The following is a 24,256-nucleotide window of genomic DNA, read 5'->3' as shown; positions in this document are numbered from 1 at the left end:
GTCCACATTGAAAATTTCACAATTAACTCTCTCAGTGGTTCAGCTGATTTCTGAATGCTCCTGGACCTTGTATCTACTTTGTATATATAAGTAGATATAATCTTTCTGATTAGAAAATAAGTTTCTTAAGGGTGGGGACATTTCTTTAAAAAAATTCTCCTTATGTTTTATTATACATTTCGCAATAAACCAGATTGTTTAAAAAACAATAAATCAAAGCAGACAAAAAGAGAAAGAAAAAAGAAAGATACACACAAATCCTCTGTTAAATGGATTTTTATGTTCCTCCATACCACAAAGTAGAAGCAGTTAAAAAAAATCAATACCGCCAATTATACTATACTAGGCCACTGTCCTGTTTCTATACCCTTTAAGTTTTTTTTCCTCTACTCTCTGAAATTGGTGACACTCTAAACCAGAGAAAATTTCTCTTCCCCAAGTGCCTTTATATTTCAACCATGAAACCTGTACTGTACAAGATTATGTAATATTCTCTCTAAAATGTAATGTTCTTTCTTGAGGTTTTCTTGGGGTCTCTGGAGGCAGCCTTTGTTTCAGTTCAGTAATCACCATACAAGTAGCCAAAGGTTAAAGTCCAAATCCTTTATTGTCTCCTTCAAAGTCCTGTCTCCTTTTCTTGGGGCTCAGTTAGTTTTTCTGGAGGCCTTATGGATCTTGGTTTCATTGGAGAAGTGAAGGAGAGCCTGCCACCAATTCTCTGTCTTCCTTAATTCTGATTCTGGATTAGTTTGTTTGAGCTTATATGCTCTCTCATCAAAGATGTGAATCTTGTAGAACTATAGTAAGTACTAAGTACATGTACTGAACTAGAAAACTGCTAAGCACCCTGCTAAATTAGATAACCATTGTCTCTATCAATTCCACTGACTTAGTACCTTGTAAGAATCCTTTGTTTTCAAGTTCAGCGTTCTGGCCCATAACAAGATTACCTACAAAAAATAAATCTAATGAAATGTCCTTCATCTCCCAATATAATATAAGTAATTGAGGTGGTTAAAAAAATTACAGGAATAATAGGAGGGGAAAAAATCTGCTTAAAAATGGAGTGTTTTGAACTTGCCATCCAATTCTTGAGCTGAAGAATGTTTTGTTGTACATGATTGGACAACACTTCTATTTCTTTGTTTTTATGTGGATGGAAGCACAAAAAATAACAGGACACTCTTGTACCAAACTCTCCTTCTAATGCTTTGCTCCAACAGGCACATTTTGGGGGGCACCTTTCCTTACCATTTAAAAGAATTATTTAGAATCTTGAACTTGAACTCTGTCTACTTTGAGTTATTAAATTTACTTGACATAAAGGTTAGCTCTTGCTAAATAACATGCATGCAATTTAACTCAAAGAAAAATTCTAAAAAAAAATTAAACATGATTATGTATTAATCATTTCTCAGAAAGTTATCTATATATAGTTGTATATAATTTTATACCTAAAGTTTTAGTCAAAAATAAAAATAAATCTTCCATGGTTAATGAAATTGAGTGCAGTCGATTCTGATTTTCATATTCATCTTCAGTTCATTCAGAGTAAAGGAAATGAGTTGTTCTTGAAAAGGCATTGCAGCTTTGCAAGAGAGAGAGAGAGACACTGTTTCTTTGCATGCCTGCTTTCCAAGTTCAAACATTTCAGCTAGGTTTTTTCCTAAAGGCTGCCACTTTTACATTTTAAAACTGATCAGTTCTTTTGAAAATTCAGAAAATTTCAAAATTTGGACAGCATTCTTGCAGGTGTGCCTCAGTCAGCTTGACATTTTTTTTTTAAACAAGGTTTGTCCAGAGCTTTGTTTGAGTTTTCATAGTCAATGAGGGATTTTGTATGTCGGTAGAAGAGATTCTTAGTAGAGTCTATGTTGAGTTTATAATATCTGAGGAGCTCTGTGAATTTTAAATCTTTATCTGATGATACTTGACCCTCCACTTTTCTTAGCTTTTCAAATAGATCAGCAATTTTCAGCAAATATTTTTTGATGACAGTTGGCTGTTCTAAAACTAGGCTACCCAAGCAGGCTGAAGTATGGATATAGCTATCTGCAACATTTTTATGACATTTGGTCATTGCCAGTTTTTGCATGTGAATTCATAATCCAATTATAATAGTTGATGAAGAAATTATTCTCTTGGTCAAAAAATCATCTACCTCCTTAATTTCGCAAAGGACTCAATCAGCATTTTCGCCACACTTCTCTTTAAAAAAACCCAAAAACTATTTGTTTAAAATTGAAACACAAAATAGAAAAAGAGACAATATTGCTATGTACACAGCAGAACATGAGAGGATTAAAAATATAAAGCAATAGACTTATTTCAAGAAAGTCTACAAAAATATTTCACATTGTGTTCAGAGCTGTTCATCTTTGCTTCTTTGTATGTTTTCTTTTGTTCTCTGCTGAGCACTTTTTACTTTATTCTTTTTCTTCCTCTTCCTTTCCTCCCCATCCCCTAAGAAAGATACAATTAAGCATGGATACACATACGAATATACACACATATAAATGCACATATAATAGATATTTATATTTATATTATAAATATCTATCTATATCATATATATCTATATTACATATACACATATACATCTAAATAAATCCATATGTACATATACATGCATATGTGTACACATACACATTCATATGCATTTATGTAAGACTTTATTATGCTTTTGTTCTTTGTTTCACTAAAGGGCAATAACATCTACCTTCATAAATCTAAGTCTTTACATAGTTTTTCTAAGTCCATCAACTCTTCAATTCCTACCCTGCAGTTAGATTCCAACCTTATACTATTTAGTAATTTAAATAGTCTAATACAATATTGATTAATGTGACTGATAATATGACTGATATATAATGTAGTTTCCCTATTTTTCTTAATGGTTAAATATATTTCAATTTTGACTTTGTCTGAGATAATAATTACTACCTTACTTTTTTCCTAACCTAATAACTTCTACTCCACATCTTTATTATTATATTTATGTGTATCTCATTTCTTATCCCTCTTGACTCCTCTGCTTTACTTCCACCGATTCTTTGTCCTTCTATTATTTAACCTATTCCTCCACCCCCAGGATTTCTCCCTTATCTTCTCCCCTTTCTTTTCTCTTGCCCTCTTGTTTCTAGTTGAATTTAGAAGATTTTTATAGTCTTCCAGGTCTTTATGTTATTCCCTCTTTATCCAATTCCCGTTAATCTATACACCTTTCTATATACCCCCTTCTATTCCCTTACCCTCTTCTTTTTAATAAATGTATTCTCTTCTAAATGTATATTTTAATAATATACTAAAAGTATATGTTGTTCTCGCTTGAACCCAGATCTGATGTGAGTAGGGTTCCTCTAAAAATGTTTCCTTTATCTTCTCCTGTCTCCCTACCTTCTTTCTTTCTGAGTTTAGAAGACGTTTCTCTCTCTCTCTCTCTCTCTCAATATATATATATATATATATATATATATATATATATATATATAAATACATGTGTGTTTATGTTTATATTTCCCTCTTTAGCCCATTCATTATGAGAGAAATGATCCAGAACTCCCAGCCCTCCTTCCCTAATTCCTTTGTGTCAGTTCTTCCTCTTATACTTCATTTCAATAAGATAATAACTCATTTTACCTTTTCTTATAGCTTTGCTTTTTAGAATCACATCATACATAGCTCTATCCTAATCTTTCTTTTGAACTACTCAGATACTAATGACACTTTAATGACATGTGGTTTACATTTCCACATATAAAAAGTAAGTGGTTTTTCCTTATTGAATCTCTTGTAGTTAGTCTTTGGTGTTCACTATGTATTTCTCTTGAATCTTATGTGTAAAATATTCTATTAAGTTCAAGTATTTTTATAACAAACTCTAGAAAGTCTGGAAATTCATTGATTATTCATTTTTTTGTTGTTCAGGATCAACTTTACTGGTATGATATTTTTGGTCACAACTTCAGTTCTTTTGTTCTTGGATATATAATATCTCAAAACTTGTGATCTTTTAGTATAGCCACTGTGAGATCTTGAGTGATTCTAATTGTGGCTCTGCTGTTTTAGGATTGTTTTTTTTTCCTTGCTCATATTTTCTCCTTGAGCTGGGGGTTTCAGAATTTGGCTATAATATTTCTGTAGGTTTCCTTTACAGTATTTCAGGTTGCGATGGGTGGATTTTTTCTATTTCTATTTCTTTCCTGTTTTGTTCTAATACTTAGGACAACTTTCTCTAATTATTTCTTGTATCATTTTATCAAGATTCTTTTGTGGGTTTTTTTGATCATAGTTTTCAGGTAGCCCAATTATTCTAATGTTTTCTCTTAATCTATTCTCTAGATCAGTTGTTATTCTTATGAGATATTTAATATTTCTTCTATTTTTTCATTCTTTTTGTTTGTTTTATTATTTCTTGGTCTCATAACTTTGCTGGCCTTTCCTACTCCAATTCTAATTTTCAAGGAGTTGTTTTTTTCCTAAAATTTTGGATCTTTTTTTAAAATTGATCAATCTTCTTTTCATAATCTTCTTGTTTTTCTTGAATTGTTTCTGCTTTTTTATTTTTTAGAATTTTTTTCCATTTGGTTTTTAAAGTCTTTTAAAAGTTCTTTGAATTCTTTTTGGACAGGTGGTCATTTGACTTTACTCTTTGGAGAAGGACAGACTTTTTTTTCCCCTTTTGCTTCAATATCCTTTTCTGAAGATGGACCCAGGTCTTCTTTATTCTCACAGAAACTTTCTATGCTTGGGTTCTTTTTCCTTTGTCCATTTTTTAAAAATTATGGCAACTTATTCATTTAATCACCTCTACAAATGGTGCTTTTGAGTCTCAGGTCCTTTTTCAATTCTCCCTTCTGTCCTGGAACTGAAAAAAAGAACTCCACACTCCTTTAAGTGCCCAGTCAGCAGAGTCCTTTCCCCACTGCTTTTATACTTATGGGGTAGGTGCTGGGTTCCCTCTTGCCCAGGGCCACATCACATCCACACAGCTTGGCATCCTTTATCAGCAGAGGTTTTCTCAATCTTCTCTGGCTCAGATACAAGATTTCTCACAGTACGGAAGTTAAAAAATATCCCATGGCTGGAGCTAGATCTATCTCCCAACCTAGCTAGCCCCAGAGTCCACAGCTTGTTGTTTCAGTGATACTAGGCTAGAAATGTTTACATTTCATTTGAGCAAAACTTCCATTCTAGGATCTTTCTTTGGATCTCCTCTGGTTGTCCCAGGAGGCCTACTGTTCTACCCTAAATTTTATTTATTTTTACTTCTTTACATTTTAGTGCAGAGATGCTATTTTGTCTTGTTTGTGAGTGAAATCTAAAGAGCCTGAATTTTCTTTTCTTTTTATGATTAAAGCTGTTTATTTTCAAAACATAAAAGCATATGCCTAGATACTTTTGAACATTCACCTTTGCAAAACCTTGTGTTTCAAAATTTTTTCCTTCCCTTCCTCCCACTCCCTTCCCTAGATGGCAAGTAATCAAATATATTAAACATGTGCAGCTCTTCTATACATATTTCCACAATTATCATAGAGCACAAGAAAAATCAGACCAAAAAGGAAAAAAAAATGAGAAAGAAAACAAAATGCAAGCAAATCTATAAAAAAGACAAAAACACTATGTTGTGATACACACTCAGTCCCCACAGTTCTCTCTCTGGGTGTAGCTGGCCCTCTTCAGCACAAGACCATTGGAAATGGCCTGACTCATCTCGTTGCTGAGAAGTATCATGTCCATCAGAATTGATCATTGTATAGTCTTGTTCCTGTGTATAATGATCTCCTGGTTCTGCTCATTTCACTCAGCATCACTTCATGTAAGTCTCTCCAAGCCTCTCTGTATTCATCCTGCTGGTCATTTCTTACAGAGCAATAATATTCCACAACATTTATATAACATAATTTATTCAGTCATTCTTCAGCTAATGGGCAGCTGCTCAATTTCCTGTTTCTTGCCACTATGAAAAGGGCTGCCACAAACATTTTTGCATCATGTGGTGTCCCTTTCCCTTTTTTGTGATCTCTTTGGGATACAGGCCCAATAGAGACATTTCTGGATATGCACAGTTTCAAATTGCTCTCAGAATGATTGGATCAGTTCACAACTCCACCAACAATGTATCAGTGTCCCAGTTTTCCCATATTCCTTCCAACATTCATCACTATCTTTTCCTGTCCTCTTAGCTAATCTGAGAAGTGTGTAGTGGTACTTCAGAGTTATTTTAATTTACATTTCTCTGATTAATAATGATTTAAAGCATTTTTTAAAGATGACAAGTGGTTTTAATGTCTTCATCTGAAAATTGCCTATTCATGTCCTTTGACCATTTATCAATTAAAGAATGGATTGGATTATTATAAATTTGAGTCAATTCTCTAAAATATATAGAGATTTTTATGAGAACCCTTGAATGTAAAAATCCCCCCTCCCCCAGTTTATTGCTTCCCTTCTAATCTTGTCTATATTGGTTTTATTTGTATAAAAACTTTTTAACATACTATAATCAAAATTATCCATTTTGCATTCAATAATGTACTCCAGTTCTTTGCCCATAGATTCCTTTCTTCTCCACAGATCTGAGGGGTAGATTATAGATTCACTTATAATACCACTCCTTATTTCTAAATCATGAACCCATTTTGACCTTACCTTGGTATAGGATATTATGTGTGGGTCAATGACTTTTTGTTCTTCCAGATGAACTTTGGTTATTATTTTTTCTAGCTTTGTAAAATAATTTCTTGGGAGTCTGATTGGCATAGCACTGGACAAGTAGATTAATTTAGGTAGTATTGTCATTTTTATTATATTAGCTCATCCTGCCTTAACACTTGATATTTTTGCAATTGATTAGATCTGATTTTATCTGAGTGGAAAATGTTTTGCAATCATATAATTCTTGACTGCCTTGGCAGGTAGACTCCCAAGTATTTTATATTATCTAGAATTTTTAAATGGAATTTCTCTTTGTATCACTTGCTGCTGGACTTCATTGGTAACATACAAAAATGCTGATGATTTATGTGGATTTATTTTGTATCCTTAAACTCTGCCATAGTTATGAATTGTTTTTTAGTTATTCTCTAGGATACTCTTAAGTATACCCTCGTATCTGCAAAGAGTGATAATTTGTTACCTCTTTACCTGCTCTAATTCCTTTAATTTCTTTTTCTTCTCTTAGCTAAAGCTAACATTTCTAATACAATATTGACTAGTAATGGTGATAGTGGGCAACCTTGTTTCACCCCTGATGTTATTCGGAATGGTTCTATTTTATCCCCATTAGATCTGATGCTTGCTGATGGTTTTAAATAGATGCTACTGATCATTTTAAGGAAAACTCCACTTATTTCTCTACTCTAATGTTTTTGATAGGAATGGGTGTTAGATTTTGTTAAATGCTTTTTCTGTATCTATTGAGATAATTATGTGATTTTTGTTAGTTTGGTTATTGATATGGTCAATTATGTTAATAGTTTTCCTAATATTGCATTAGCCCTGCATTCCTGGTATAAATCCTACTAGGTCATGGTGTATTTTCCTGGGAATAACTTGCTGTAATCTGTTTTATTTAAGATTTTGGCATCAATATTCATTAGGGAAATTTATCTATAATTTTCTTTCTCTGTTTTGACCTTATCTGGTTTAGATATCAGCACCATATCTGAGTCATAAAAGGAATTTGATAGAATTACCCCTTCCAAATAGTTTATATATTAATAGAATTACTTGGTCTTTAAATATTTGGAAGAATTCACATGTAAATCCATTTGGCCCTGGGGATTTTTTCTTAGGGAGTTGATTAATAACTTGTTCAATTTCTTCTTCTAAAATGGGACTATTTAGGTAATTTATTTCCTCATCTGTTAATCTGGGCAATCTATATTTTTGTAACTATTCATCTATTTCATTTAGTTTATCAGATTACTTGAACCTGGAATTTTCTAACCTACTCCCTCATCCCAGAATCCTTAATACTTTTAAAGAAGCCAGCAAATATCATCTTGGTGTTTCCTCCTAATGTTTAGACCTGCCCATATTCCAGGAAAACATGGAAGTTATGATCTTTGCAGAAGACAAGATTAGAAGAAGGTTGCTGAAGAAAAACTTCAGGGATTATAGTCTTCCAAGAGAGCTAAATATTTCACATCTTGTTCTTGCTTCATTTTTGCAAATTCTCCTTTTGTCATAGTCTTCATCTTCCTCTAGTTTCTACATCCTCTCTTTGGGGCTATCAAAGTCTGGCTTTGAAAAACTTTGGTGGTATGGTGACTCCTGTATATCCTTGATTCAGTTATATCATGTAACCACACAAAATCTTCATATGGTCTTGTAATAGAAAATGCTGGACTCTGAAAAATAGTTGTCTATTGTCTTTGTATGTATGCATTGTGAACTTGACCTTATCTTTTTCACTAAAGGCATCAGAGATGTCAATCTGGATTGAAGAATCAACATTCAGGTCCACAGACAAAGATCTCATCTTGTTGGTTGAGGTAATTTTCGTGCTTCAACAGGTTGGGAATGGAGACAATAGTGAAAAAGATTGTGGAGAGGAAAAACTGTGACTTTCCTGGGAACTGTTTCCAACTTATTTTAGGGCCTTGGCAAGTATTTTATAGCTGCTTATTATTTTTGTTGCCCAAATGGAACAATGTCCCCAAATGCCCAGAGTGGTTATAACCTTGGAAGAGTTAATTTTTTTTTTGGCTTGTTTTCATTTCAGGATCAGCTAAAATACTTCTCTCAATTCATAATCTATATCATAGTGTTAAGTTTTGCTGAAAATCAATTAAATAACCAAGAAAGCTGACTCTTCTTTCTGTTTGCTTTGAACCTGCTTGAATCTCACTGATATGATCCCAGAGGCTCCTTAAAGGGACACCAATTTCCCTTTGAAGAACGTAGTAAAAGAAATTCTAATGTTTATTGCCTTAATTGGATGCAAATAGACTTAATGGAATTTTTATACCAATCATTTTGTATTTGGCTCTCCAAACTTCTCCATGGGACAAAGGCCTGTAGTTGATGTTGTGTGTGTGTGTGTGTGTGTGTGTGTTTGTGTGTAGGAAAGGGAATCCAGATTAAATGAATTGCCAGGGATTGTTAAATAATTGTTAAAAGAATTGCCAAAATAGTGTTAAATGTCTGAGACTGGCTTTGAACTTAGGTCCTCCTGACTTCAGTCCTGATTCTCTATGGATAAACATTCTTCTCTTTTATTCTGTATCTCAAAATCTCTTCAAATCTCATTCATCCTATCTTTCTTTGCTTTAGTCTCTGAGGATTATTGATGGATCTTCTTGCAAAGGCTAAGCCTTCTGTTTGTGTCTCATTATATTCTTCTTCCTTTCTTTCCTGCCTTCTCTCCCTCCATCCCTACCACACTCCCACTCTTTTCATACCTACTGGCTTTTTCCCAGTGTACAAAAAGGCTCAGGTCTAGTATTTTAAATATTAGTATATTTAATATTAACATATAAAATACAATCCTTTAAAATAATAAAAAATGTATTAAAATCCTTAAAAAATAATAAAGCAGGGTCAAATCAATGTTGATGGGGTTGTGGGGAAATAGGTACTAAAATATTGTTGGGGGGAATGCAAACATTTTGGAGAAAGTATAGAATGAATTACAGAAGGGATCATGTTTTTTGAACCAATAGTTTTGTTGTCAGAATCACACCCCAAAACATGACAAAAAGGACCTTTTTCTCCAAGAATATTCATAGTCTCCTTATCTGCAATAGCAAAAAAACAATGGACTATGTGTTCTATAAATATAGAATGGCTTAATAAATTATGGTATATTACTATATTGGAATACTATGATGTTTTAAATATATATCTATTTATATGTAATTTATTTATAATATAAATATGGAGAAAGATCAAGAATGAAATGTGAGATGATTTAGTATAAATTAGTAGAACTGGAACCTTATACATATTGATTACGACTATACAAATAGAGGCAGCATAATGGCACTGCTCTAAATTTTTGGACTTTGCCACTTCCATTTTATGGATGGGCCCAAGCCAGCAATGCTTCATTTTCTTAGCTGTCCAAATTTAACCACTATGCCCAATTAAGGGTATCTCTTTTCTCTTCCTTTGCTCTATGTATTTATTTGACTGTTATTGCTTATGATACAAAAATTAACTTACCCCAATATTGTGACTCTTCCACACTCTCAAACTCCTATCTATTGTCTTTTCTGTAACTCAGTGCCAACTTCTTAGAAAGTATTGTCTACACTGGCTGCCTTCACTTTCTTACCACCCTAGCATCACCTCCTTGATATAATGGTCCTCTTCAAGAATGATGGAAAATAACAGTTACATCTCAACCCCTTTCCATTGGGCTTCTGATCTCATCTCTTTTGTGAAATGGGTTTCTCTAAGGTTATGGATGACCTCAAATGTCATTTATAAAGACTTTATTTTTTGGTTTGTCTTCTTCGTCTCTCTGTATTTTTTGATTGTGTACATCACCACCTCTTTTTTGATTCTTTCTCCTTATTTGGTTTTTGCATTTCTGATCTTTCCTGACTCTCTTGATTACATTAATCGTTGAATTTTAAAGATTTCTTTGGTAGACCTTTATCAAATTTTCACCCTCTCAGTGTAATTGTCTTTCAAGATCATTAGTTCTTCTTGTTGTTCTTTTTAATAATCTCTTTCTGGGAGATTTCATCTGTTTTGATGATGTTTTTGGGTATTTATTTGACTGTTATTGCTTATAATCCAAAAACTATGTTTCGCATAATATTGCTTTGCAAATGACTCCCAAATCTATATATTGGGTCTTAATATCTATCCTGAGTTTTAGTCCCACATAGCCTATTACTTGCTAAAAATCTCCTAAATCACCATATTTGCTTGTTCAAATCAACAGTTGCTGATTTGCATTAAACATAAACATATTGAACAGCATGCTTTATGACAGATAAAATCAATAGAGAGTCAATATGTAATTAAAATTGTAATCTGAAATAATGTTATAAACCAATGGTTAAATAATTAATCTCACAAAACCACAGAGAGGCAATGTGATACAATGGATAGAAAACTGACCTTATAGCTCTCCCACCAGTAGCTCTGCTTGAATTGACTGCATTGAACATCATGGCTCTCTCTTGATAAGATAATTACCTGAAATCCATTCTCCATGCAGATTGACTTTTATATTCAATACCTTCTTAACTTCCTCAGTTGTCTCTTTTGTGACTGGAGAATTAGAGGATAGAACAATAAATTATTTTCAAAGCTTTCCTTTATAGAAGACTCAGAACCTTCCAGATAACCCCATTTTCCATCAATGTATCTCCATCATTTCTACTCCACTGAATGTCACACCCCTATGAAAAGTACCTCTTAGTGCCCTGCCCCCCAATCTTTAAGTTTGCTTTTGTGAATAGTCCTCTCCTGTTAGATTATAAGCTCCTTGAGGGCAGTGATTATCTTTCTATTTTTTAAAAATTGTATTCCAGGGCTTAAAGGAATAGTGTCTGGCACATAGTAGATGCTTAAGGAAAAATGAGGAGGGAATAAGTATTTACATAGTGCCTCATGTGTACTAGATCCTATGCCTTTATAAATGTTATATCATTTCATCCTCCCAACAATCCTGAAAGATAGGTGTTTTAATTATCTCCACTTTTCAGTCGAAGAAACTGACACAAACAGGATTAAATGACTTGCTCAGGGCAAGCATCTGAAGCCAAACTTGAACTCAGATCTTCCTAACTTTGTAAGTACTCTATCCACATCACTACCATTGAATTGAATTGAATTGAACCGAGAACCAGAAAAGTCTAGATTCATGTCTTGCTTCTGATATACTGATATAAGTCAGTACTCTGTACCCCTGGGAAATTCATATAACCTCTCAGTGCTGCAAACCACTCTCTTAAAACATTTCAGAGAAGGTGAAGACTTGAGTTATTAGACAAATTTCCTAATCCAAAGTACTCTTGCAGTAATTAAAAATTTACCAGAGCCTTTTCAGTGTTGAAATCACAGGTCTATTAATAACAATAATAACAATAAAGACTTTAATAATGTCCTTTATTATTATGATGAACTTTAATAATGGGAGGAAGTTACAGAGAGATAGATTGGGACTTCATATAAGGGAAAAATATTCTAACAATTGGAGCTGTCCAAAAGTGGAGTAAGCTGTGTTAGGAAGAAGTTCCTCCCCATCTTTGAGAAAAGAAAAAAAAAATTAGCAAGTACTAGGCAATATGGAACTAAACCTTAGGATAAATATTAAGATCCAAATATATGTTATGACTACTCCACTACTCCCTCTACATCCTGGTCCCAACCTATCTTTCCAGTCTCAATTACTTCCTTATTTTCTTTCCTTACCCCTTCTTTACTTTGTTATCCAGACAAACTTGACTTCTTTATATTCATCTCACATAATACTCCATCTCCAATATCTATTCCTTTCTACTGACCACTTCTAAAACTTGGAGTGAATTCCCTCTTTATATTTGCCTTACAGAACCCTTACTTTTCTTCAAGATTGATTTCACATGGAACAACTAGGTGGTATAGCAGTTAAAACACTGGTCTGAGATTCAGGAGGACCTGAATTCAAATGTGATTTCAGACACTTACTAGCTGTGTCACTCTGGGCAAGTCATTTAACTCCTATTACCTAAACCCCCCCCCAAAATCTCAGGCATTTCATTTTATTTGAAATATTTTCTGAGCTCCCATGTTCTAGTATCTCCTTACCCCTAATTTACTCTGTATTTAACTACTTTATATTAAATTTCTTGATATTTGTACTATATTTATTTTTATACATCTTTATCTTTCCCATCATAAAGTGAGTTCCTTGTGAGCAAAGATTGTTTCATTCTTTGGACTTATATCTCTAGCAACATGGACAGTGCCTGATATAGGTAAGTCCTTACTAAATAATTGTTGACTGACTATCTGATATTGTAGAGGGCTTCTTATTTATCTATGCAGTACCCTTGATGGTATCTGGGATTTCTTCAGACATCTATATTCTGTAATTCTATGATTCTTGCTTTGAAATTGTTTTCAGAATCAGTTTTCAAGCCACAGAAGCAAATCAGTCCCATTGCTTCATCGGCAGATCTCATTCCTGATCCCAAAGGGTGTGACAGAGCTTTGATTCCCTGCAGCATCTGCTAGCTTTGAGTGAGGAAGGTTGGTGGATTTCCCCATAAATCAAAGTACTTGCAAGTTTCAGAAATTGTCTCTCCTATCCTAATTTTGGAATTATTTGGCTCTCAATAAGAAACAAAAGGGAACACCTCAGTGGTTGGTGGTGGTGGTGATGATGATGATTATGTAGAAGAAATAAAGTAAGGGGAGGCTGAACATGTTTCAGGGGAACCCACCTGGAAATAATGTTTTGATTTATCAATACAGAGCCTGCTGGGGCATCATATTTCTAGCTACAGAGGAATGACTTGTAGAAAAGCTTTTTTGAGGAAAGCTGGCACTGAATCTATGGCTCTATGTTCCTCAGAGGCCAAGAAACTTTAGAATCATAATTACAGCATTAGTATGAAAATGCTAATACTGCCTTATTTTTATTCTTCATCTTATAGAGCATTTTTGTTCCCTTGGAAATAGTCTTGGTACTTGAAGCAGTAAAGTAGCCCATAAGAGAGGAAGAAATGAAGCAAAGCCTCTTATCTGACCACAGCCAATCTGGCAGCAGCTAAAGTATGGATGGAAGGTAAAATTACTGCTTGACCACTTGAAATAATCCCTAACATTTTTAATACCATTTTATCATTTTCAAAGTGCTTTTGCTTACACATGGCAGGGACTCCAAATCCTCTTTCTTTGGTTGTGTTCTGTCCTGTCCGCCACTTATCTTTTTGGAGATCTTTTATAGAACACTGAGGTTGTTATTTTTTTTATTAATAACATTTATTTATTTTATTTTTGACAACAATAGCTTTATATGTCAGAATATGTGCAAAGATAGTTTTCAGCATTCACTTTTGAGAAACCTTGTGTTCCACATTTTTCTCTCTTCCTTCCCTTCACCCCACCCCCAGACAGAAAACAATCCACTATATGTTAAACATGTGCAATTCTTCTATATATATTTTCACATTTATCATGTTATATGAGAAAAAACAGATTAAAAAGCAAAAAAAAAAAATGAGAAAGAAAAAATCAGGCAAAGAGCAACAAAAAAGGTGAAAATACTATTTTATGATCCACATTCAGTCCCCACAGTCCTTTTTCTGCATGCAGAGGGCTCTCTTCATCACAAGTTTATTGTAATTGGCCTGAATCCCCTTGTTGAAAAGGGCCAAGTCCATAAGAGCTGATCATTACATAATTTTGTTGTTGTTGGGTACGATATTCTCTAGATTATACTCAATTCACTTAGTATCAATTCATGTAAGTCTTTCCAAGCCTTTCTGAAATCACCCTGCTGATCATTTCTTATAGAACAATAATACTACATAACATTCAAATATTATGACTTATTCAGCCTTTCTCCAACTAATGGACATCCACTCAATTTCTAGTTCCTTGTCAATACAAAAAGAGCTGCTACAAACATTTTTATACATGTGGGTACTTTCTCCTTTTTTATGATCTTTTATGATCTCCTTTTTATGATCCAGTAGAGATACTGCTGGATCAAAGGATATTCACAATTTGATAGCCCTTTGGGGATAGTTCAAATTGCTCTCCAGAATGGTTGGATCAGTTCACAACTCCATCAACAATGTATTCGTATCAAAGTTTTCCCACATCCCCTTCAACTTTTATTATTATCTTTTGCTATAGAGGTGTGTAGTGATACCTCAAAGTTGTCTTAATTTGGATTTCTCTAATCAATAATGATTTAGAGCATTTTTTCATTTGACTAGAAATGGCTTTAATTTCTTCATCTGAAAAGTGTTCATATCCTTTGACCATTTATCAATATAATGGCTTGTATTCTTAAAATTTGAGCCAATTATCTCTATATATTTTAGAAATGAAGCCTTTATCAGAATCCTTGGATATAAAAATTTCCCCCCTTTTCTGCTTACCTTCTAATCTTGGATGCATTGGTTTTCTTTGTACAAAACCTTTTTAGCTTAATATAATTAAAATTATCCATTTTGCATTTCATAATATTCTGTATTCCTTCTTTGGCCATAAATTTCTTCCTTCTCCACAGATCTGAGAGGTAGATTATCTCTTGTTCTCCTAATTTGCTTACAGTATCATCCTTTATGTCTAACTCAAACCCATTTTAAATTTATCTTGGTATAGAGTATTAGGTACTGGTCAATGTTTATTTTCAAATTTTCCCAGTAATTTTTTGTCAAATAGTGAGTTCTTATACCAGAATCTGGAGTCTTTGGGTTTATCAAACACTAGATTACTATAGTCATTGATTATTGTGTTTTGTGAAGCCAACCTATTCCACTGATCAACTATTCTATTTCTGATCCAGTAACAAATGTTTTTGATGACCAGTGCTTCATAACATAGTTTTAAGTCTGGTACACCTTCATTTGCATTTTTTCATTAATTCCCTTGACATTCTTGACCTTTTGTTCTTCCAGATGAATTTTGTTATTATTTTTTTGAGCTCTGTAAAGTAACTTCTTGACAGTTTGATTGGTATGGCATTGAATAAGTAGACTAGTTTAGGTAGAATTGTCATTATTATTATATTAATTTGGCCTATTCATGATTACATGATATTCTTCCAATTGTTAGAGCTAATTTTATTTACATGGAAAGTGTTTTATAATTAGATTCATATAGTTCCTGACATTCTCTTGACAGGTAGACTCCCAAATATTTTATATTATCTATATTTTTTTTAAAATGGAATTTCTCTTTGTATCTCTTGTTGCTGGACTTTGTTGGTAAAACATAGAAATGCCATTATTTATGTGGATTTCTCTTGTATCCTGTAGCTTTGCTAAAGTTGTTACTCTTTTCTAGTACTTTTTCAGTTGATTCTCTAGTATTCTTGAAGTATACCATTATATCATCTGCAAAGAGTGATAGTTTTGTTTCCTCATTACCAATTCTAATTCTTTTAAATTCTTTTTTCTTCTCTTATTGCTAAAATTGAAATTTCTAATACAATATCGAATAGTAATGATGATAGTGGTGCCCCTGATTTTTTTTGATAATGCTTCTAGTTTATCCCTATTACATATTATCTCCATTACATATGAAGCTTTATGGTTTTACATAAATGCTATTCATCATTTTAAGAAAAACTCAGTCTATATCTATGTCCTCTAGTGTCTTTAGTAGGAATGGGTGTTGGATTTTGTCAAATGCTTTTTCTGTGTCTTTTGATATAATCATAGTTTAGTTATTGATATAGTCAATTATGCCAATTGTTTTCATAATATTGAATACTCAGACATTTATAAAATAAATACATAACATAATGTTTTCTTAGAATTTTAACTACTAATAACTACTAAGAAACATGCAGTTGTTAGTGGTCAATGTCCTTGGTCACTTCCTTCAAATGTTATTGAAAGTCCAGACCTCCTGTTTCTCAGGAGGAGTAATCTTTCTTAATTTTTCTTAAGTTTTTAATGAGTTATCTTTTATTTTTATCCTTATCTTGAGAATCAGCCTTGCTTTAATTCTAGCAGGGTTGGTTGTCGGTGGACCTGGTTTATTCCCATCCCTGACTCTTGCCATCTGTGTGACCCCTGGATAAGCTTCCTAACATTTTTGTTCCAGTTTCCTCATCTGTGAAATGGGAAGGAAGTGGTCTAGATGATCAGATTTTCATCTATGATAAACATATGATGATTAGGTAAAGCTTCATGGGAGAGATAACTTTGGAGCTGAGCCTAGAAGGAAGAGAAATAATCATGAAAACAAAAGATGAACAAGGCATGCAATCTAGAAATGGGGCTAGCTTGTCAGAATGTCTAGTGCAGGGAATAATTACTAGCCGAGTTTGACTGGAATAGAGTGAGAAGTCATCATATAAAATAAATGTGAAATAACAGGTATCTTGTGATTTCAAACTCAAAACATCCAAAACAGAACTCCTTAATTTTCTCCCCAGGACATTCCCTCTTCTCAGTTTCCTAATGTCTGCTCAAGGCATCCCCCTTCTCACAATCACCTTGGTCTGTAACTTCAGCATTTCCCATGTTTCTTCACTTGTGTCAACCACCTCATGGCCAACTCGTTGCCAAACCTTGCCATTTCTTCTATAACATCTCGTGTAGCTGGCATTTTTCTTTACTCAGATATCTAAGATCTCAGTTTAGACACTTATCACTCCTTGCCTAGATGATTACATCAGCCTCCCAATTTGTCCTCCCTGTCTCAAGTCTCTCAGCAGTATGCACAGCTGCCAAAGAGACTTTCTCAGATCACAATCTGACTCAATCAAATCCAGCAGCTTCCGTTTGCCCCCAAATCAAGTGTAGACCATTCTCTTTGGTTTTAAACCTCCATACAATCTGGCTACACCTGATCTAAGCTTCACTGGACATTACACTATCCCTAATGTGTGCCAGTTACTATGCTAGGTCGTGGGCATCTTCCACTTAGACAAAATGGGCTTCTCTTTATTTCTCATACACAACATCCATCTCTCATCTCCAGGTCTTTGTATTGCTTAATCACCATGCATATAATAAATTCCCTCCCTACTTCTGCCCCAAAGAACCTTTCTTTTCTTTAAAAAAAAATCAATTAAAGCAGTAGCTTCTACAAGAAGTCTTGCTCGATGTGTTCAACTGTTCACTACTGTCCTCCTTCTCAAACTACCTTGCATTTAACTATTTCCCACTTATTTGTTTTTATTCTTTTTATATTCAGTCTGCATATACCCATCCATGCCTTTGTTGTTTCCTTCATTAGAATACACCTTAGAGTATGTAATTGTTTCATTGATTTATAGCTTTATAACCTAGCACTGTGCTAGGTAAATTGGCACTTAAATTCTTGTTGATTGGTTAGGGAGAGCTCTAAATAGTAGGCTGGTGTATTTTCTTATTGAGGAAGCAGGAAATTATTGATTATTCTTGAGGAACACAGTAATGTGTGTATCTTGGAAGCTTGTACTAACAGCTGCTTGAATTTTAAAGAGGGAATGATTAATATTGATTGTTAAAAAAAATTCTATTTTTTGCAAAAAAAAAAAAAAAAAGGTGGTGGTGGAATTTATACTACCCTAAATAAAGTCTATGAATTAATTAAAGATTTTGTTTTCAATGCTGTGGGTCTTTATAATTGGAGGACCCTCAAACCTGTCTATCCTGAGAATGTGAAGACATTCCCTCTCTATTAGTCATCTCCCCCACGTCCCCACCCAGTCATGGAATGGATGGATAAGAACAGTTTGGTCCGAAGGCTTTGAGACATCTGAAGCAGACTCTGTGGAGTGCTTAGAGTTTGGTCAGCCATCAAAGGTATCAAGTTCACCCAATGTGTTCTGGGCCATCATCAGTCCTCTTGACTCTTGTCTTGCCATTGCATTTCAAGGATTCTGGAAGAGTGAGGTTGACAACTTTGTGTAACTTTGCTTCACTAAAATCCAACGGACTACTCCCTAGTCAAGACATCAGTCCATGATGTCATTAATCTTCTTTGAAAAAAAAAAGACAATAACATTGCATCACATATTTTAGGAGCTGGAAGGGATCTTTCTCCCTTACCAAGCTTCCTTTTTCTAACATCCCTAATGAGTAACTGACTCTCCAGTCACTGACGGAAGATAACAAAGGTGCATCCTTTTGTCCCAAACAAGACATTGGATTTTTTTTCTGGATAGTACTAATTATCAGGGAACTTTTCTTCTTGCCCCAAAGCCTAAATTTGCCTCTTAGCCATTATCCCCAATTCTGCCTAGGTCTACTTCCTTTCCCCCCGTGACAACTCTTCCATACTTGAAAACTGTGAGCTTATTCTTCCTCAGTCTTTTCTTCTCTAGGCTGAGCATCCTTAGTTCCTTCAATAGATCCTTGTATGAGACAAACCAGAGTCCCTTTATCTTACTGGCTGCTCTTCTCTGGACATTCTCCAGAATACTAATGTTCTTTTTAAACGTGTGATTCCAGATTGAGCGGCATCTCAGGACACACCCAAAAAAGCAACCCAAAACTATGTGACACTGAGAACTGAATGTGGTGTAATGAGGCCATAGTACAGGAGGATTATCACTTCCCCAGTCATAGATCAGAGCCGGCAGGGATGTTAAAGATTGTTTAGTCCATTTTACAGATGAAAAAACTGAGGTTCAAATAGCAAAGAAGCTAAATGACTTGTCTAAGATCACCCAGCTAAAAATTCCAAGTCACATCAAGAAGTTTTTATTCATTGTTCACTATGTGCCAAGTTCTGTGTTAAGAAAGACCACAACACTTACTTTTAAGGAGTTCACAATCATTGTGCAAATGGCTATGTCCAACCTAGATAGATACAAGATAACTTGGAGAACTCTAGTCTTAAAATCCCCAGACTTGAGAATTAGCACTCTTTTCATTGAGTTATAATCTCTTAATAAACCTAAGATTGCAATCACTTTTGACTGCTATAATAAACTGGTGGCTCATATTGATCTGGCAGGCCACTATGGCTCCCAACCCCCAGCTCTTTATCAAAGTAACTACCAGCTAACCATTTTGCCCCATTTTGTACCTTGAAGCTGATAACTAAAAGTGCCTCACAAATAGGCTTCTAAAATGTTTATTGAATTGAAGAGTAGGCAATATATTTAACCCCTCAAACAAGAACAAATAAACTTGTTTTCCTTATATATGAGAACAATAGGCTTTGGGAGATTGATGTCGGGTAACTATTGTTCAAAGTCTCTTTGCAGCCCAGCTACTGCAATGATATCATTACGGTTTCATAAACACAGAAATCTCTCATCCTTAATAGGATACATTCACTTAAGAAATCACTTCTTTTTTATTATTTTTAAAGCTTTTTATTTTCAAAACATATTCATGGATACTTTTCCACATTCATCCTTGCATATAACTTTGTGTTCCAATTTTTTCCCTCCTCCCATTCCCTACTCCAAATGGCAAGTAATCTAATATATGTTAAACATGTGCAATTCTTCTATACATATTCCCACAATTATTGTGGTGCACAGGAAAAATCAGATCAAAAAGGAAAAAAAAATGAGAAAGAAAAATGCAAGCAAACAATAACAAAAAAATGAAAATGGTATGTGTGGTCCGCATTCATTTCCCATAATCTTCTCTCTGGGTACAAATACTTCTCTTCATCATAAGATCATTGGAACTGGTCTGAATCATCTCATTGTTGAGAAGAGCCACGTCCATTAGAATCAATCATCATATAATCTTGTTGCCGTGTACCGTGTACAATGATCTCCTGGTTCTGCTCACTTCACTTAGCTCTTGCTTTTAACTATTTCCCATTTATTTGTTTTATAAGTTTATATGTCTCTCCAGGCCTCTCTGAAATCATCCTGCTGATCTTATATATATTTAAGAATATATTGTTCTTCTAGAATAATAATATTCCATAACATTCATATATCATAACTTATTCAGCCATTCTCCAACTGGATGCGCATCCACTCGGTTTCCAGCTTCTTACCACTACAAAAAGAGCTGCCACAAACATTTTTGCACATGTGGGTCCCTTTTCCTCTTCTAAGATCTCTTTGGGATACAGACCCAGTAGAAACACTGCTGGATCAAAGGTTATGCACAGTTTGATAGCTCTTTGGGCATTGTTAGGAGATCACTTCGAAGTGATAATTCCTTAAAATATTTTTAATTAAGTAAAGGAGAAATAAATAGTCTGGAGAAAATAATCCTGGGTTCTTAGACTGACCTGAGAAGTCAGAGGAAGAAATGACTGCATCGAGTATCTTGGTCACAAATATAGGGATATGGAACACCGGAGGAAAGGAAAGGAAGAAGAAAGGGAAAAAAAATGAAGGATAAAAACAGTGCTATATGCTAGGTGCTATGCTAAATGGGAGCTACAAATACAAACAGAAATACTGTTCCTGCTCTCAAGGAGTTTACATTTTAATGGTTGGGAGTGGGTGAAGACAATATATAAAAGCATGTGGAAAAGGTGCAAACAAGAAATCAAGGTACCTGTCTCAGGGGCATTAGACCAGAAATCAGGAACAAGACTGGGGAGGAAGAAGGCAGGGAGTACCAAACATTCTGCCTGCTGCATGGGTTTATTTAGAATGCCTTGATGATAAAAACAGATTGAGCATGATTGGCTCAGCAGTTACACTTTCACTACCTGAAATAGAACATGAAGATCCTGAAGGGGTTAAATCCTCATTTCATGAGAAGAAAACAATTCTGAGCATAATCCAGCCAGGTTTTGATTTTGTTCTTGCCCTGCCTGTCTCCCTTCTTTATATGACTTGCTCATCTTCTCCTCCCCTTAATCAGGACTGGTCCTGGCTGAAACGACCATTTCCATCATGATAAATATAGCTCTTCTATTATAACCTCATTACATCCTCATAATAACTCCAAGATGTTGGTTTTTTAGAAATGAGGTAATCAAGGCTGTAGAGTTATGACTTGTTCATGGTTATAGTGAAGAAAATATTCGAGATAAAATTTCAGTCTGGCTCTCACCTGATTCCAGATCCATAGATGCTACTTCTCAATGATCATAATTTACAAAGTGGACCCTTGATCTTTCGCCCATTCCCTGGTCACCAGTAACCAGGAGTAAAGGTGAACAAGGTCAAAGACTAAGGGATCTCAGATCCAGAACAGGAAGAGATGGTAGCATCTTGGACTTGGAGTCAGAAAGAATAGAATTCAAATTGTAGCTTGGTCACTTACTAACCGTGTGACACAACCCTTCTGTGCCTCAGTTTCCTCATCAATAAAAATAAAGAGGTTGGATGACTTCTATTCTGTATTCTAGCTCTAAAATCATGATCCATCTAGTCCAACTCCCTCATTTTACAGACCAGAAACTGACACCCAGATAGGACAAAGAATTTATACCAGGTCACACAGTAATATTTGAAATCAATTCTGATGACTCCAAAGTTACTGGGGAGCTGAAGTCCAGAAAGTGGAGGCAGGAGGAGGTTTAGGGTACATAATGAGCTTAGATTCAGAAGATTTTCCCTACCCCCACTTTTTGCCTATATTTGTTTATTCCCCATTTCTCCAAGTGCTTTCCCCTTTGAAAATCTGGAGCAAGGCATTTCTAAAACACCAGCAAAAATGATCAAAAGACAACAGGTCGATTTGTCTTCTCTTCCAAAGAGTCTCTGGCTATTTTCCTGCCTTCCCCTTCCCTGTTCCCCAGAAACAGGCAAAATTACACCAGAAGTTCCCCTTTGGCTGCTGCTCTTTAGGTCAATGTCCCGGTCTTCCTATGGTCCCCCAGCCCAGCCCAGCTACAAGCACTCTGACAATGAACTTGGTGATGGGCAAACAAAGCCACACTAGGGCCTCTTCCTGTTGACATGGCAACATAACCACCAGCTGGCTCCCACTTGTCAAGGCTCAGCATTTTCAGCGACTCGAAGACTGCCAGTGGCACCTGATTACCAGTAGAGGCCTTTCTCAGCCACTTCTGGGATTTAAAAAGCACTTCCTCTGCTGCTTGTTAAAAGATAGTATAAGTCACCTCCCTCCTCCTCATCCCCTCCACACCCAAACAAGTGTTCCATTGAAGTCTGGTTAGAGTGCACCCCTGTTCATTTCCCAGGGCCTCCCTCCAGACAACTGCTTAACCCAAGGCTGCAAATAATCCCTGTTCAAAGTCTTTACTGTCTTGAAGTTTCTGCCTGGCTGGCTTTCAAAAGCCTTTTCCCCACCCCTCTGCTCCAGTCCCATCAGCTGAGACACACTCAGAAAGGACTGGCAGGGAGAAACAATAGTGGGCGCAGGGCATTAGGCAGCCACTTCAGACTGTCAGGAAGCCAATTTTGTTGAGGGACAGAAATAGCAGCTTTGAAGTTTCCATCCCTGACTTGGCTGGGGGCAGCCCTCTGGCTCCTGTTAGGTCCCATCGGTTTTGAGGATGCCATTTTGGGCACTGCCCCTGACCAGGGAAGAAGCCAAGAGTCTCCTGTGTTAGCAGCTCTAGCGTGCCCCAGCTGGCATCTTTTCAGGAAGGGCCTGCCTTAGTTCTGGCCAACCTGGCTTCTTGGGTTTCTCCTTAGCATGGGCCCTATTTAGGCACCTGTTCTGCTGACAGCCCAGAGCTGACAGTGACATTTAGCGCCCAGTCATGTTCCACTCCTGGCCAAGGGGCTGTTTTTAAAGTTTACTTTTATTTATTTTGTTGCTGACTTAACAAATATCAAATATAATGATCATCATATGATGGATATTTGCACATGTGAAATAAGGGATCTCTATGGTGACTTTTATCTACACTTTTTGTGTAGATAAACAACAGGAGGAAGCTCAACATCAATGTGAAGCAATGTTGCCAAAAAACAACAAACAAACAAAAAGAAATGTGATGGGGAAAAGACTCATCAATGGCAGGGTTGGAGAGTGTGGTGGTAGTTTTGTCTTTTTTTTAAATGATGGGTTTTGAAGAGAGGTAGGTGGTGCAGTGGCTAGAGCTTACAAGTCACTGGAGTCTTGAAAATCTGAGTTCAAATCTTTAATCAAACTCTTGTGACTCTGGGCAAATCACTTTAACCACCTTGTGCCTCAGTTTCCTAATTTGTAAAGATTAGGATAACAATGGCACCTACTTCATAGAGATGTAAGGATCCAATGAGAACATATATAAAGTGTGAACATTAAAGCAGCATACAAATGTTAGTTATTACAATAATTATTATTAGTATGGTAAGTTAAAGCTAATAAAGTTATTCTTAATATATATATTATATATATATATACATACATACATGTATGAGAGAGAGAGAAAGAGAGAGAGAGAGAGAGAGAGAGAAAGAAAGAAAGAAAGAAAGAAAGAGAGAGAGAGAGTGTTTGTTAATATCTCCCTCTTGGGATTATCTAAATTATCTTGCATGTATCTTGTTTATACTTATTTGTTTGCTCCCCTTTTATACTGTGACCTTGAGAGCAAGATCTGTTTTTGCCTTTCTTTGTATTCTCAGGGTTTAATACAGTGCTTGGCACAAAGTAGCTGTTTAATAAATGTTTGTTGACTTTTGGCTTAAATATAGATAATAAATTCATTCTGTAGCTTTCAGAGATATGGTATTTGTTTGTTTACATTACTTTCTAGTCTTCCTTTTATTTAATTCTCTGCCTTTAAGACAAAAGGATGCCTT

At 35.1% G+C, this 24,256-nt stretch overlaps 1 pseudogene; it reads right to left on the bottom strand.

The window, feature by feature from the left end:
- Positions 1-1,682: 1,682 nt before the first annotated feature.
- LOC100926900 lies at positions 1,683-23,216 on the bottom strand (annotated as a pseudogene).
- Between the last annotated feature and the right edge of the window lie 1,040 nt (positions 23,217-24,256).

Source organism: Sarcophilus harrisii, chromosome 1 (assembly GCF_902635505.1).
Source record: "Sarcophilus harrisii chromosome 1, mSarHar1.11, whole genome shotgun sequence".
Taxonomy (NCBI): Eukaryota; Metazoa; Chordata; class Mammalia; order Dasyuromorphia; family Dasyuridae; genus Sarcophilus; species Sarcophilus harrisii.
The sequence above is the reverse complement of the archived record's forward strand: the minus strand, read 5'-3'. Positions and strand labels throughout refer to the sequence as shown.